General features: G+C 41.5%; 1 protein-coding gene across 4 annotated transcripts in view; it reads right to left on the reverse strand.

Annotated features, from left to right (window-relative positions):
- The window catches only part of COL8A1 (collagen type VIII alpha 1 chain), a 156,053-nt gene extending 142,004 nt beyond the window's left edge, over window positions 1–14,049 (reverse strand). For 2 of the 4 annotated variants that reach the window (XM_036850811.1, XM_036850809.1), the window contains exon 1: window positions 13,808–13,992. The gene's annotated coding sequence lies outside the window, so the exon portion shown is untranslated. Of the gene's footprint in view, window positions 1–13,807 lie in introns of all 4 variants that reach the window. The other 2 variants (XM_036850813.1, XM_036850812.1) reach the window with 2 other exon arrangements.
- Window positions 14,050–15,283: the final 1,234 nt, after the last annotated feature.

Raw genomic sequence — 15,283 nt, forward strand, 5'->3', positions numbered from 1 at the left:
CTGGAGCCTGTGCCCCGCAATGGGAGGGGCCGCGATAGTGAAAGGCCCGTGCACTGCGATGAAGAGCGGTCCCCGCACCGCGATGAAGAGTGGCCCCCACTTGCCGCAACTAGAGAAAGCCCTCGCACGAACCGAAGACCCAGCATAGCCAAAAATAAATAAAAATAAAAGTAGCTATAAAAAAAAAAATAAATAAATTAAAAAAAGTAAATTACTTTAAAAAAAAAAAAAAAAAAAAAGAGTCATGTACCACAATGTTCATTGCAGCTCTATTTACAATAGCCAGGACATGGAAGCAACCTAAGTGTCCATGGACAGATGAATGGATAAAGAAGTTGTGGCACATATATACAATGGAATATTACTCAGCCATAAAAAGAAACAAAATTGAGTTATCTGTAGTGAGGTGAATGGACCTAGAGTCTGTCATACAGAGTGAAGTAAGTCAGAAAGAGAAAAACAAATACCGTATGCTAACACATATATATGGAATCTAAAAAAAGAAAGAAAAAATGGATCTGAAGAACTCAGGGGCAGGACAGGAATAAAGACACAGATGTAGAGAATGGACTTGAGGATACCGGGAGGGAAAAGGCTAAGCTGGGACAAAGTGAGAGAGTGGCATGGACATATATACACTACCAAATGTAAAACAGCTAGCTAGTGGGAAGCAGCCGCGTAGCACAGGGAGATCAGCTCAGTGCTTTGTGTCCACCTAGAGGGGTGGGATATGGAGAGTGGGAGGGAGACGCAAGAGGGAGGAGATATGGGGATGTATGTATATGCATAGCTGATTCAGTTTGTTATACAGCAGAAACTAACACACCAGTGTAAAGCAATTATACTCCAATAAAGATGTTAAAGAAAAAGAAGTTTTCATTGAAGGTTTTTCCAGTCAGTCCAAATAAACTTAGCTGTGAATGGAAAAGATACAGCGGATTGCCCTGGCTTCGTGCGTCTCTTCTGCCCTTGTCCTGCTCTTCACTGAGTCAGAAGGAAGGCATGTGGTGTGGCTGACCTCCAAAATCATTAAACATCTCCTGTAAACTGTTGCTGTTAGAGACACATTTTGGTTTATCTTCTGAAAGCTTATTAATAAGTCAGAATCTAATCTCAGCCAGACTGTTTGATCACTTTGCTCTTGGCTTTGCCAGGCATGGGATTTTATTGGGTGGTTGGTCTGTTGGCCTGATGATTCCTGAAGCGCCGTTGGTAAGTCAGCAAGTGCCAGGGGCACATCATTCAAATTCCAAAGACCTGTGACCTCCACTGACCTGCTGGTAGAGGTTTAGCCTTCTTCAAAGAGGCTCAGGTTGTTCACTAGACATAGAGACAAGAATACTCTGGGAAAATCTATGATGGAAAACCACCTTCCTTCAGAAAGTGATGGGGCTTCAGGGGGAGAGAAAAGCAAAAAAATCTGGTGGCTGAACTTGTTTCAGGTCCCCAGGGACAGTCTTTTTCTGTAGAAAAGGTCATATTGAAAATTGAAGCAATTCTATGTCTCAGCAGGTCTGAAACATGTTTAGAAAACATTTAAAACATGTTTCCCCCCAAAGGGGAAAAAAATGAGATAGTAATGAATAATTGAACTTTCTCTTTAGAGACTCAGTTCAAATCATTCTTCATCTCATTTCGTTTATAGAGCGCTAAAGGATCCAGGTAGTGATATAGTGCCATTCTAAGTGAGTTTAAACCATTAAAAAAAAGCAAATACAATCCGTGCTACTTTATTAAAATTATATATGTAGGGGAGAGGACTTCTTTAAGAAACTATAGCTATTAGAGATAGACCCAGTAGCCAGTAATGCATTGAACAGAACATTTAATGAATACTACTGTGGTCATGGCATTCCCTGGGGATACAAAAAAAGCACCTTATTCAATTTTTTTCAATAGTTTATATGCTCATTGAGGATACAAGACATAGCACATGAAAAGTTAAATATGCTGTGTTTTCCAGTACAGTAGCCACTAGCCACATGTGGCTATTTAATTTTAAATTTAAAGAGGTTACAAAAACATAAAATAAAAAGTCAGTACCTCAGTTGCACTAGCCACATGTCAAGTGCTTGGTTGCCATATATGGCTGGCGGCTACCTTAGATATAACACATTTCCATTATTGCAGAAAGTTCTAGTAGACAGCCCCGATTTCTTCAATACAGGGTATAGGCAACCCATAGGTGACATTTATAATAACTGCTTGTCAGTTGAGAATAGGGGAAGATCAATGCAGGTGGCAATGCTTAGGAGGACTTTAATAGGACCTTGAATTTATGGTTATTTTGACAAGCGTAAAGGACAGTAGGGGATATTCAGTAGAGAAACGAGAAAAGAATATTTAGGGGAAGAATAGTCCATCTGGCTTAGGTCAAATTCCTGGTGTAGGCTGGGGAGGGATGCAGATGGAAAGCTGGATTGGGGTGAGAGAGACAGAGGGGCTGGCTGGCAAGCTAAGGTGTTCGTTCTGCTTCCTAATGCCGCTGGATGCTTTTGAGTAGGGTACTGACAGTCCTGGGACAGTGGCACCACCCAGGAAATAATGTTTCCTCATGTAATTTGGTACACAGGTGGCTCATAGTTAATATTAGCCTACCAATGGGAGTTCATCCTGTGCTTCACGGTTAGCTACGGAGTTGAGCCTAGTAACACCATGTGTGCGTGCGTGCACAGCAGTGTGAAAGAGAATGTATCTCTTGGAAAAATTTATGGGGATAGAGAAAAGCATATTTAGAGCCTTCTCATTTACCATCACTGCATTTTGTTCCCACATCCCTTTTTTTCTTTTTTCCTTTTAACATTTATTAAGTTCCTATCGTGTGCTAAGCATTGAAGGCGCCGAGATAAACAAGACATGAATCCTGCAAGGAGCTCACTGTCTCATACAAAAAATTAGCCAATGCCATTACAGCGTGGACATGGCCATGACACGGCTGTGCACAGAGTACTAGGATGACTGGGGAGGTTCACGTGCAGACAAGACAGGCCCGGTATAGGCAGGTCTTTTCAGAGGGGGAGCTTCCTGATCTGAATCTTGGAGAAGGAGTACAAATAAATTCAGTAGATCAAATGGGGAATGCTCCAGGCAGAGAGGGAAGATCAAGTACAAAAGCAAAGAAGTACATCAGAATGTGACCACGTGGAAAGAGCTAGGCCTTGTTTCCTCTTTTGTCTTTGGCACAGCACAAAGGAGGGGCTCGAAGTATATTATTTTCTATATACAAGCTTCCCCTGTTCTCCGAAATCAGAGCATTCCTATAAAACCTTTCGTAAGGCAAAATGGCGTAAAGCGAAGAAGCAAGTACCTTGGGACACATCTTGTTAATGGATGCAAAATATAAATACAGATGAAGCACAGGTGCTCCCAGATACAGTTCAAAGCCATGGTGGCTTGATGCTGAGTTTAGTTCCTGAGGAAGGAGCTTGGCGGTGCTGCAAAAGGGATCCTGGATGCTATTTTTGCTTTTCGCTTTTTTCCATAAAAGTGAAAATCCTCCTTGGGTTTCATTAGCGAAAACAGGAACTAATGTAGGTCTTTCGTAGGAGTGAAGTGGAATAAAGTGAACTTTCAGAAAGTGGGGGACACCTGTACAAGCTCAGACAGGTTAAGCAGCCGGTGTAGACAGCACAGACTTTTGTCTAGGTGACTCACGTGGCTTGGGACCTCAGTTAAGTTGTCTTCACTCTCATCACCTGGGTATGGAATATAGTAAGAGTAACGCCAAAGAGAATGATATGGGGAGCTGGATTCAAGTTTGTTTAGCACGCCATAGTGCCTTTGTTCTAGTCTGTTTCTCATATAATCATGGGAATTTCTCCTGCCTGAGGAATGACATGCTAGCTTGTCACTCTTTTCCCCAGACTCATGCCAGGTAACTTGGGATCAGTTGGGGAGAATTTATGGAGAAACCTTAGCCCTTATAAATCACCCTAGGGAGAATTGATAGCTTTTTTTGTTTATTTTTCTAGTCACACAGCCCTTACTTCTTTGGCTCTGAAATGGCAGCATGCTTTTAGGAAAAAATACAAAAAAAAAAGAAATTAAAATCACAGTATTAAACAAAAAGCAGAGCCAGTTGGCAGTGTCTAGGAACAGAGCCACTGGAATTCTCTCACTTTCTTTATGAGTCAGAGGTAGTGACAGAGGGAGTCAATATTTTTTCTTCCTTTTATGATATGACAAGACCTCATGAGAGGCACCATGAAGAAGCAGTAAAACTATGAGCTTTGGAGCATGACCTGGATGGAAGTCCTGGCTCTGCCACTTCCAGCTGTGTGACCCTGGGCAAGTTGCTTGACCAAATAGAGGCTCCATTTTTCTCATCTTTAAATTGGGAATGTAATTCCACCCTTGTAGGGTTGATGTAAGGAACAGAGATAATGAGAGCAGTACATTACTAGATAGTATCTATTACTACAACTAGTAATGATGAGTTTGAGTTTCTCCCTTGGATGACTGTGGGCTACTTATTTTCTTAAAGCAGAGGGTGCTATACCACACTGCCTTTGGGATACTGGCCTCCAGGCATTATCTTTGTAAAGGGAAAAGAGAAGTCCCAGAGTAGGGCCCTAAGAGAAATAGTCAATTTGATGGGGGCAGGAGGTCTGAGTGTCATAGGTAAACCAATAATCTCCGATGTAGCAAGATATACTAGAATATCAGTGTGTTCCTATTCCAGGAATTAGCTCCCTATTGATGGTGAAAAAGTAAATGCTCAAGAAAGATGTTTGGTTAATAATCTTGGTTAATTAGTGGTGGTTATGATGAAACAGAATTATCAGCTCAGAGATTGTTGAGCTAATTCATGAAATTATCTGGGCTTCTTGTTTACTGACTTATTGCTCATTCTTGGCCATTTCTCTATTTGTAACAATATCCAGACATGGGGAAAGATGAGGGAAGGAAGAGATCATTTCAATCTATCCAATATTCTCCATCCCTCCTTTCCTCCCTCCCTTCCTTCCTTCCTTTATTTTTCTTTCTTCCTATCACTCCCCACCCCCCTTTTTCTCTCTCACCTATTGTATGTAACGAACAAATTATTCTGACATTTCTGCGGTTATTATTATAAAGAACTGAGCCATGGAACCAAGACATAGTCATCTGTTTCTTTTGTTCCCTTTTCAGTTGGGGTTGGAAATCACACTGGGATTGTTTCTTATTTTATGGTTTGACATAGCACATAATATATACTGACACTCCATGTGTATTACATATTAACTAGCAACACTGAAAATACCATGTCCCAGTAGATCTTGAAATAATGAAGTAGGACAGTGATTCCCAAGCTGTTCCCAAGCTGTACCATAGAATACCAGGAAGACGCTCTCAAGTTGGGAAGATTTGTCCTCAAACAAGTTGAGGGCACACTATTTACTGTAACTTTTTTGAAGAATGAAAATATACAGAGCATATTAAGCTCTTTGTGAAATCTTGCAGTGAATAAAATTGGTCATATTGTTTCATTGAGTATTTCTAAAATTTATTTGACCATAGAACCTTTTTCTGCATAAACGCTTTAATATCCCAGGTATTACTGTTTTTGAAACACACTTTGGAGAATGTTGAAGAAGTGGCATTCAGAGATTTTATACAATGTAACAGTCATTATTAAAAATATCTTTCTCCAGTTAAAATAGAATTTTTAAATCACAAAACCTTTTTTTCTGTATGAGGAATTATCTGTTGACTGGTGTCAAATACGGATATGTGAACATATAGGCCTCTTGAGACTTTTTAACTCATAGTTTAATTATTGTTTCTTTTCCTTTTTCTACTTACCCTTGACCTTATCTGGCCCCTTGAGACATGCAGAATTGTTCTTGGTACTCTAAGAAATAAAAATGCCCTTGGTACATCTTGGCAAGTTATGTGCTTATTTGGAATTGTATTCCCTTTCGACTTGGTTCTAAATAAATACCAAGAGCCATCTCCAGGTATCGTGAGTACAATCCATTTACTATGTATGTATGCTTAAGCAGCACCATTCTGTAAAATAATTGGCAAGACCTCTAGTGTCTCTAAATGGTAAAGAGAGTGGTTATTTGAGAATTGTTCTTCTGTTTAAGATAAATAAATTAAGGCACACAGATGATCAAGGCCCTAGAATGAGTCAAGGTGTTCTGGGAATTAAAACACTGAAGATTTTCTGAAACAGGGGCTTCTCAGGCCACATGCATACGAACTTCACAGCTTCATTTCTATTGAGATCAGTAATAGTCTTAGAGAGAGGACTGCTCTGTTTTCCTGTGAATGTCATAATTTTTACAAAGCAAGCAGCCCTTCCCTGGTGTGCCAAGGTTTTTTTCTAATGGTCCTAATTGATCTCTATCCTCCAGAGTGTTCTGAATTACGCAATTGTCTCAAGTCTCAACAAGCCATCGCCACACCGCTGCGCAATGGAAATGTTCAACCTAAGGGTATTCACTTCGGTCTAGGCAACGCTCTGGCTGCTTCTGGAGAGACCAGGATCCTGGAGTGCAGGTTCTGGGCCATCTCGATTGGAGAAGCCTGTTTGGCCCATTTCCGCCTCCATCTTTCTCGCATTTCCCTTCCCCTGTCCTGATGACCAGGGGCTGGTCCTGGCAGGACACTGGGGCTTCCCTTTGGAACCCATGAGATCTTCTCGGCTCTCTGCTCTCTCTGCACTTGTCTCTCACTGACTCCCAGCTGCTGTGGTTTATTTATTACTGAATTGAGCATTTAGTCTTGGCTGGTGGTGGCCTTGGAAGGAAGGTTTTCTAAGATTGCCTTGGTTTTCTTTCAACTAAAGTTCTACAAGCCTGGACATTTCTGGCATTGCTGAAATGCAGGTGATTCACCTGTAGAGGCTTAAATTGGGATTTTTGTTTTTAAAGAAAACCAACAATGTGATAAACCCCTGTGGTACATTTTAGCCACTGGTTGAAAAGGACACCTTGTTCTGCCTTTTATCAGAAAAATGCAAATCTAAAGGCTCCCTCTGGGAACGAGTCAGTTTTCTATTCTGAGACACTCGACCCCCTGGCTCCCTCTACTGGTCACAACCTCCCTCCCCACTCATTTGAACAGCAGGGGACTGGAATCAACTGGGAGCTAGATGGGGAACTAGACAAGATGTGAGACTAGGGATCGTGAATCCAATAGCATATTTTTACTGCAGATCCCTTTTCTTCCCTCATTGTTCCAACCTCAACAGTCTTGGCCACCTCAGCCACAAATTCTTAGCTCCAACTAGCGTCTCCCTTCATGTAGTCCTTGGCATTATCTTGTGTCTGCCCTTTAACAAGAGGCCACTTGTTTGGATTTATAGCACTGATGAACACCATGACCTTTGGACTCTAAGACAGGACGATTGTTAAGTACAGATCTTTAAAGAAATATAATCACGTGCAGCCATCACTTTGAATTTACGAACCAAATTTAGATTTATCTTTAGCGTGCACGTGACATGATAGAGGAACATACTAAATGGGGTGAGAGCTGACAAAACATCTCCCAGCTGTCCTGGACAATGCCCTTCAACCACCTCTGAAGGTCTGCTGTCCTCCTGTTGAACTGAGGGCAGCTGTGGCTTAGCCACCCGCTGCTGGGTAGTGGAATATCTGCATAAACAAGCCATAGTTGCCCTAATACATGAAACCTTAACGATGGCCCAGAATTTCAGCAAAACAGCTGTTTTATCTAGCTAACAGAGAGGACTGGAGAAGCTCCCCAACAGGCTGAGACATTTTATTTCCTGGAGAAGCAAACAGCTGACACCCACACCCAGGCCTAGAGTTGGAAAAGTAGTACATGAAGTGACTAGTTGTCTTTAATCTCAGCACATCAAATGATGCCAACGGCTAAATATCCTGAGATGTAAACACATCAAGAGAGCTTAAGAAAGACAGTCTTCAAGAAAGACTTACTTAAAAGTATGTTTTCACAATGATGCTTAGTCATAGACCATGTAAATTTTAACACACAATAAATCAATTTCAGAAACACAATGACTGTTTCAAAGATACACAATTGTCAGGCATGCTTTACAGGAAAGTGAACAAGCATCTGGGGTAACATCTATCCACAGGGTAAATTCTTTCTAGAAAAGATACAAGAATATTCTTTTCTACCTTTATCATTTTCCACATTGGGGTAACTTTATGTATTACTAAAAATTGTATTGCTATCTTAGCAGAGAACATTTTGATGACATGACATCCATGGAGTTAGTACTCTGGGTCAGAGTCAGGTCTACAATGAGGTCTCTTTTCTTTCTTAACTGGAAGTCCAGTTAAGGGTTAAGAAGAGTTTTAATAGATGTAAAGCATATAAAGCTTTCACCCATGTGAGGCAGTCCTTGAATGGTGTTACACTGAAAGAAGCCTGACCCAAATAGGATTTCACCTCCCAAACATTTGAGTAGGTCTTAGCTCAGATGATCGTATTAAAAATCTCTTTTCTAACACCTCAAAACTCTCCAGAGTTTCTCCCTCTTCTGTTTCAGAGGAATGGACCCTCTTAGCTGCACTATCCTCTCTCTATACTCTTGGCCCCTTGATGACCCCTCCTCTGTGTCATAACACTTCTCATGCCTACACCCCTCAACCAGTATGTCCCTCAAAGTTTCCTCTGATGGTCCATTATGAATATCTTGCCCTTTCTCTCATTAAAGACCTGGGGAGATGCTAGGTGGTTATATTGGCAACACACTGTCAATGTGGTAGGAGAGGAGGAAGGTTATGCTGTAAATCATCACATAAAAATAATACATTTGTTCTGCCACGTAGAAATTGGAACTCGATCTTAAGCCTGCTGCAAAAAATAGTCCTATTTCTAGAACTCAGGCAAATGCAAGGACTAGTGAAAGCACTGCCGGCAGGGAAATGGCTTAGCCATTGATAAGGCTAAATGAACTCTCCTACATTTCCTAAAGCACAAGGGAATCTTAAATTTGATATACTTGAGATTTGAGTCTCTATAAGTCCCTATAGACTCATAAAGATTTTTATGGAAGGAGTTAAGAAATATGGATATTTTATACTTAGGCTTTTTGTTTTTGTTTTTTTTTTCATTCATTCACCCACTCAACACAGATTTACCAAGCAGCTATTATGTATCAGACCCTGGAATGAAGAAAAACACACAAGGTCCCTGTGATGGTGACAGTGATTTCATTCTTCATAAGGGATTGTATCGATGCTTCCAAACATTCTGTAGTAGAGGTATAGTTGCAGCTCCAAACCTCTACCAGGTTATGGATTCTGAGAACCCTATATTTTATGTTCCAACAGAATTCTCGGCATAGTTAGAAACATCTTAGATACACACTATGTGGGGAAGACACATTATAGTTATTCGAGATAGAGCGCTGATCAGAGAGTTTGGCTATATGAACTCCAGCCCTTCTTCTCCTACACACACCTGGGTGATCTTAGGCAAGACGTCAGCCTCTCCGACATTTCTCATCTGTAAAATTAACTTTAGTTAAAATTAGCTCTGAGGATCCTTCCGGCATTTATACTGTGTGATTCCCTAAATAAAATTTTAAACCCCAAGAAGTTAGAATAGGACCTAGATAAATAAAGTGCTTAGAAACTTCATTTCAGTTTGGAGGCATGTAGCAAGTTTAAATTACCTCTCTTCTAGGTATATGAATTATGGTTTAGAAAAACGTAAAGCCTTTTTATTTGTTGGCGTGAAAATTTACATCCTGTTTAAGAGAAGTATGAGACTTTTGATAATGAGAAATGACACAACTATGAGTGGTACTCCAGAAACTTGATCTATAAGAATTCAAAAGAGATTTCTTCCACTGAAAGAAAAAAAGGAGGTAGCACAGAGGGGCATGACCACATCTGCAAACCCTGTGCTGAAGGAGAGGACGGCTTTTGTTTTCCAGGAAGGGCAATAGAAGTGAGCCCAAAATTAATAGAGGAGATTGAAAGTGGACCATCAGTGTGTTTTAATATTTTACGTAGTCAGCTATGGGTGTCCTGAGGTGCTTTTGCTTTTTGTTACATTGAGAAGTTAGAATTCATTATTATTTTAGCTGATTACTCTATGATCAGTTCTTGGGAACATTTTTGTTTCAGTCGCTTCAGTCTGATTCCATGCAGTTTCAACGGCTTTGTGGATTTGTGTTCACAGGGCCCCCAGATTATAGACATTCCGACCTTGTGTGTGACTCTCTTTAGCCCTCTTGCTGCAAATCTATTTGCTTGAGGATAGACTGTAAAGAACCTCCTTCCTTAAACAGCAAACGTAGTTACCAAAGCGATAGTGGAATGTCTAATCAGTGGCTTCTCTTGGTGCTGAAATGTGGTTAATATTCTTTCCCAGTTCTCACTCCTTGGGTCTCTGCAAAGGGGAAGTCTAGCAGAGCTCTAATTTAGTACTGTGGGGCATAAACTGATGTCAATGACTGCAAGATCTTTTTCATTATATCCTTAGCATTTTGTAACAACCTGTAAATTGGCCTTTTTTTTTTTTTCAATTTAAATTTCTAGATGCTTTGGGTAGTAAGGGGTTCTTTTTACACAATGTTAAAGTGAAAGATTCTCTAAATTCCATAGGGCGTTCATTCTTCTCTTAACTTCCCCTCTCTCTCTCTGTCTCTTCTTTTTTTTTTCTTTTCACTCAACAGCTAGAACAATGAAACTCTCAGAAGAGTGCACTCTAGTCTGAAGATCTATACCTTCATTGAATTACGCATATGTACGTTTATGGGGGCCTGGTGGAAGAGAAGAAAGCCAAGACCTGAAGAAAGACCTGATTTTCAGAGGGTTACTTGGAGGACCAGAGGTTGGGAAATAGGCTGCATCTCAATAGCGCTGCAAGTTGCCATATCAAAGTGGAAGACCATGGATAGGAAGGAGTAAACTGCTGCCTGTAACTTCTAGCTTGTGAGTAGTTACTGAACATTGGACCCTTTGGGAGAGTTAGGGGTGGATTTGTTGATGTGAACCACCCATTAGTTAAAAATATGTTCTGAGGTTTTTATATTCATAATGTAGCTTTTAAAATTATAACTGGCAAAGTTCTATGGGTTTTAATGTGGGGCAGACCTGAAACATTTTGGTCTTTAGAACTGAGCTGTTCTCTTCTGTTAGAGAAGGGCATAGTAGAGATGGATCTTAACTTATTACTGGAAATACTCTCACTGATTTAAGAAAAAAAACAAGAGCAGATATGGATTTTTGCTCTTCAGTGTCTCCCCATATTCCGAATAAATAAGAGCAAAAAGCAGCTGCATTTGTAACAGAGATTCTGATCTTTCTCTTCTGGGGTACTTCCTAGGAGTGATTCTGCCCAGCTTCTCTCTCAATTCTCTGCTCGTCCCCATCCTCCCTTCCTTGATTTTTGTTTCACAAATGGAATTAAGGTGGGATATACTTTCTGATCATTGAAAGAATATTGTTTTATAATTTTGGGAATAGCAGAAGATCTAAAATGTGTGTCTCCCTAAGTGTAGCAGGCCCTCAAAATCAACAGAGCGCTCTCCCTGTGTCTCTAGTGAAACAGGCAGCTGCTTATCTTTTTTTTTTTATGAGAAACATTAAAAGAGTCATTCAAAGCCTGCTGGAATGGTACTGGGTAGGTATGGCCATGAACCCAATCCGGGGGCAGCTATATAATGGCATAGATGAGACTCATGCCTCCACATCCTGTGCAAAGGGAGAGACATTGGGGTAACTCCATGAAACCCCACCACTGATTTTTCTATAAACTTAAGAAGGAAAGTGTGGAGAAAGCATCACTTTGAGTGTCTGGTAAAGACCCCTGGGAAAGTTAGATCATAAGCAGGCTAGGATGATCTCACCCAGTTATTTAGGGTGTTGAACGTGATGGCACATATGGGAGGCAGTTATGGTTAAATGGTTCATAGCCGGTAGAGTGGATTAACTGCCAGGAAAAGCAGAAGCAAACCGTGGGAGAACACTTTTCATCCCCAAATTTAGGAATAACAGGGAGCTCTTTTACACTAGCAGCACTTTGTTTTTCCTCCCAGAAAAGATAACTTTCCTCAAGGGGATCTGGTGAATGAAGCAGTGTATTTTCACCCTTGTGATGATGGGTGTGAGTCCGGCACTAACATAAAAGAGGAATTAGCTTGGACATACCACACACTTGGTTTGGCCTGGTCCCATACCTGTGCTCTTGTCATGGTTGATTACCCACTTACTGCAAATATGAAGCAAGCAGTCTGCACTGTGGCTCAAGATAAAAGGTATTTTAATATGCTCAGGTCACATATTATCATGGCCAATAGTAATTTTATATCATTTTCTTAACGGAAACCACACTCCTAGCAATAATTTTTTTCCAATGAAGCAAAATTTCACATGACAGAAAGTTTTACATATAATTCTTTCATTTGAATAATAGCATTGAATCCTCTCTGTGCCAAATAGGCATTTAAAATACCTTTATTATTTCTTTTGATATGCAAACAATAAGGAGGAAAGGTTTGGAAGACCCTCAGTTAGACTTCTAATGATTCTATTTTCTTTAATAGTGAAGAATTTTTTACATCTTTGGAGTTTTCCCCTTTCAAGTGAAACAATATAAGCAAACCAAAAAAAAAAAGTAAAACTTTTCCTCTCTTACTTTAAGAACCTTGAGGGCTGAAATAGTGGTTTGGTTTCCTGACTGCCAGCTTTGGTTTGCTGTCTCTAAGCAGTCTTTTGCAATTCCCCAGAGGAAATATTTGAAGAGGGTTTTTCTCCCACATGAGAGAGTTTCATCCCACACAGCCCGCAGATTCTGATGGCAAACTTCATGGACCAAGTGTTTGATTTTCCAGAGGTAGCTGCGGAAGATGTTTTTCCTTTCACAGGTGCACAACACTCATTCTCAGACTTCAGAAATCAGAAGGTAGAGACTGAAGTCTTTAAAAATGAGAGTAGCTTAAAGACTTGATATCTCTGCAAGAATCGGGTGCCAATCAGGTCAATTTTTACTAGATGAGGGAAAAGAGGGTGACAAGCAGGGATCAAACTTCCAAAGGCGTCTTAGCTAATCATTCTTTACAACCCTCTGGTGTAAACAGAAGTATTGGATAATCTGGCCTGTATTCTTCTCTGACTGTGAAACACATTGAAACGCTTTATGTTCAGGTGTGTGTTTAGAAATTCATGAAGTTCTTTTATACACTTTCTTATTCCAACACAATTCTCATTTTAGGACGTCTTGAAAATATAGCTATGTGCTCTCACATTGTGCCCCAGCTTGTCAATTTGGATTTGTTCTTTCCTATCTACCAGCCACCTGATTACCGTCTCTGTGCAAAGGGCACCCGTTCGCATCATTTTTTCCAAGCACTTAAACCTGGAAAGATATTTTTTTAAAGGACTCACAGAAGCTGTCTTGGGGGTTTGGAAAACATCGCAAAATTGTTAGCAGACCTTTGACTGTGCTATTTTTAGGAAACTCATTGTGTTCTTTTAAAGTACATTTTTGACAATGGGACAAAGTTTTCCTTGCCCCACTGATATGTGAAATATTTACAATGAAAATATTTACAAAAAAATGGGGTGCTTACAGGAAAGCACCTCAACAGATACACTTTAACCTCCGCAACAGCCGGCAAAAGGGGAAAAGTGATTTAGAAGGAGAAAAGGTTTTTGCAATATTTATGCTGCTGTTTCTGCCCCAGATGAACTTTTATTCTACCGTTCAAACAGAAGTTTGTTTTCAAACCAGTTGCTGGTTTAAAGGAGCAGCTGATCTGGAATCCGTAAGAGTCAGCTCTACCCAAACAGTAAGCATGTTGACCAGAGGAAACTTATTACCCCCGAAGCAACCCCTAGTAGGTCAGATGCCGGCAGAAGTGTTATCTTACCTTGAGCGTGTAAGATCCAGAAGAGAGGCTGGGGGCTCCCACAGGAGAGGACCGGGAAAGTGCTCTGCTCCGCTGCTGGTGACATGCGCTTGGCTTTTATGGGCAGGTGGGAGGAGCTGCGCCCCATAGTAGGTGGGCAGAGAAGGAGCGGCGGGCGGCAGCCCCGGGAGGAGCTGGACGCTCTGCCCTGGGGAGGGGCGGGGAGGGCAGAGCAAGGAGCCCGAAGGAGGGAGGAGAGACGGGGAGGGAGGGAGAGAGGGGGGTGCAGGAGTGGAGGAAGCAGTGGAAACGGGAGAGGGAGGGAGAAAGAGAAAGAGAGAGAGGGAGGGAGATAGTGACACACAGAGAGAGACAGAGAGAGAGGACGAAGGGAAATAGATATAGACAAAGGGATGTAGCCCACAGACAGGGAGAGGGCTGGGGAGAAAATGAATAGGGGACAGAGACAGTCAAACAAGCAAGATACAGAAGGAAAGGGGAAATGGATTATTTTCCATTTTGTATGACATTTTTGATGATGGTGGGGGCGGGAGTCGTGGGTGATCGTGATAGCAAAAGGTGTTTTCTGTGAATTTGAAAAGCTAAATAACGGTTCAGGGCTACTGAAGAGTTCATAGGCGAGGGAAAGGCGGGGAAGCTGGCCGTCGGAGTAGCACATCCCAGGCGCTGGGGGACGAGGAGCAGGTGGGGCGCGGGGCAGAGGTCTCCCCAGCCGGCCGCGATCCCGCCACCCGCTGTGCCCCCGAAGCCCCTGTCTCCCACCACCCGCTGGTAAAACCCGGCCCTTCACTCAACGCTCCTGGCTGTGCTTTTTTTTTTTTTTTTTTTTTAACATCTTTATTGGAGTATAATTGCTTTACAATGATGTGTTAGTTTCTGCTTTATAACAAAGTGAATCAGCTATACATATACATATATCCCCATATCTCTTCCCTTTTGCATCTCCCTCCCTCCCACCCTCTAGGTGGTCACGAAGCACCGAGCTGATCTCCCTGTGCTATGCGGCTGCTTCCCACTAGCTATCTGTTTTACGTTTGGTAGCGTGTATATGTCCACGCCGCTCTCTCTGGCTGTGCTTTTTGACGAGCAAATTCTCCTGGTGCTGCCAGTAGTGAGGAGCAACCAGAGGCCCCTCTTGAGACTTCTGTGCAGCATTAAGGTAAATCCAGCAAAGGTTGGAAAGGATCAGTGGAGACTGGCTTTTGGAGAAAGGAACCTCAAAACCAGCCCGGTCCTCCAACATCTGCTTATGTAACAGGATTTCAGGGCTCTCTGCCCTCTGGTTATTTTCGGTATTTTAAAAACTCTCATTCCTAGCCATTGGAAAACGTCTTGGTGCCATAGCTCTCTCTCTGTGTGTCTTAAACATTAAGAGAGGATTCAACCAACAGGAGGCTGAAGGATCAGGCTGAAATTCTTAAGAAATACATTCAGAGAAAGAAAAACAAACTCCTTTAGCTGCTGAGTGGTGACTCA

The sequence above is a fragment of the Balaenoptera musculus genome, chromosome 4 (assembly GCF_009873245.2).
Source record: "Balaenoptera musculus isolate JJ_BM4_2016_0621 chromosome 4, mBalMus1.pri.v3, whole genome shotgun sequence".
Lineage (NCBI taxonomy): Eukaryota > Metazoa > Chordata > Mammalia > Artiodactyla > Balaenopteridae > Balaenoptera > Balaenoptera musculus.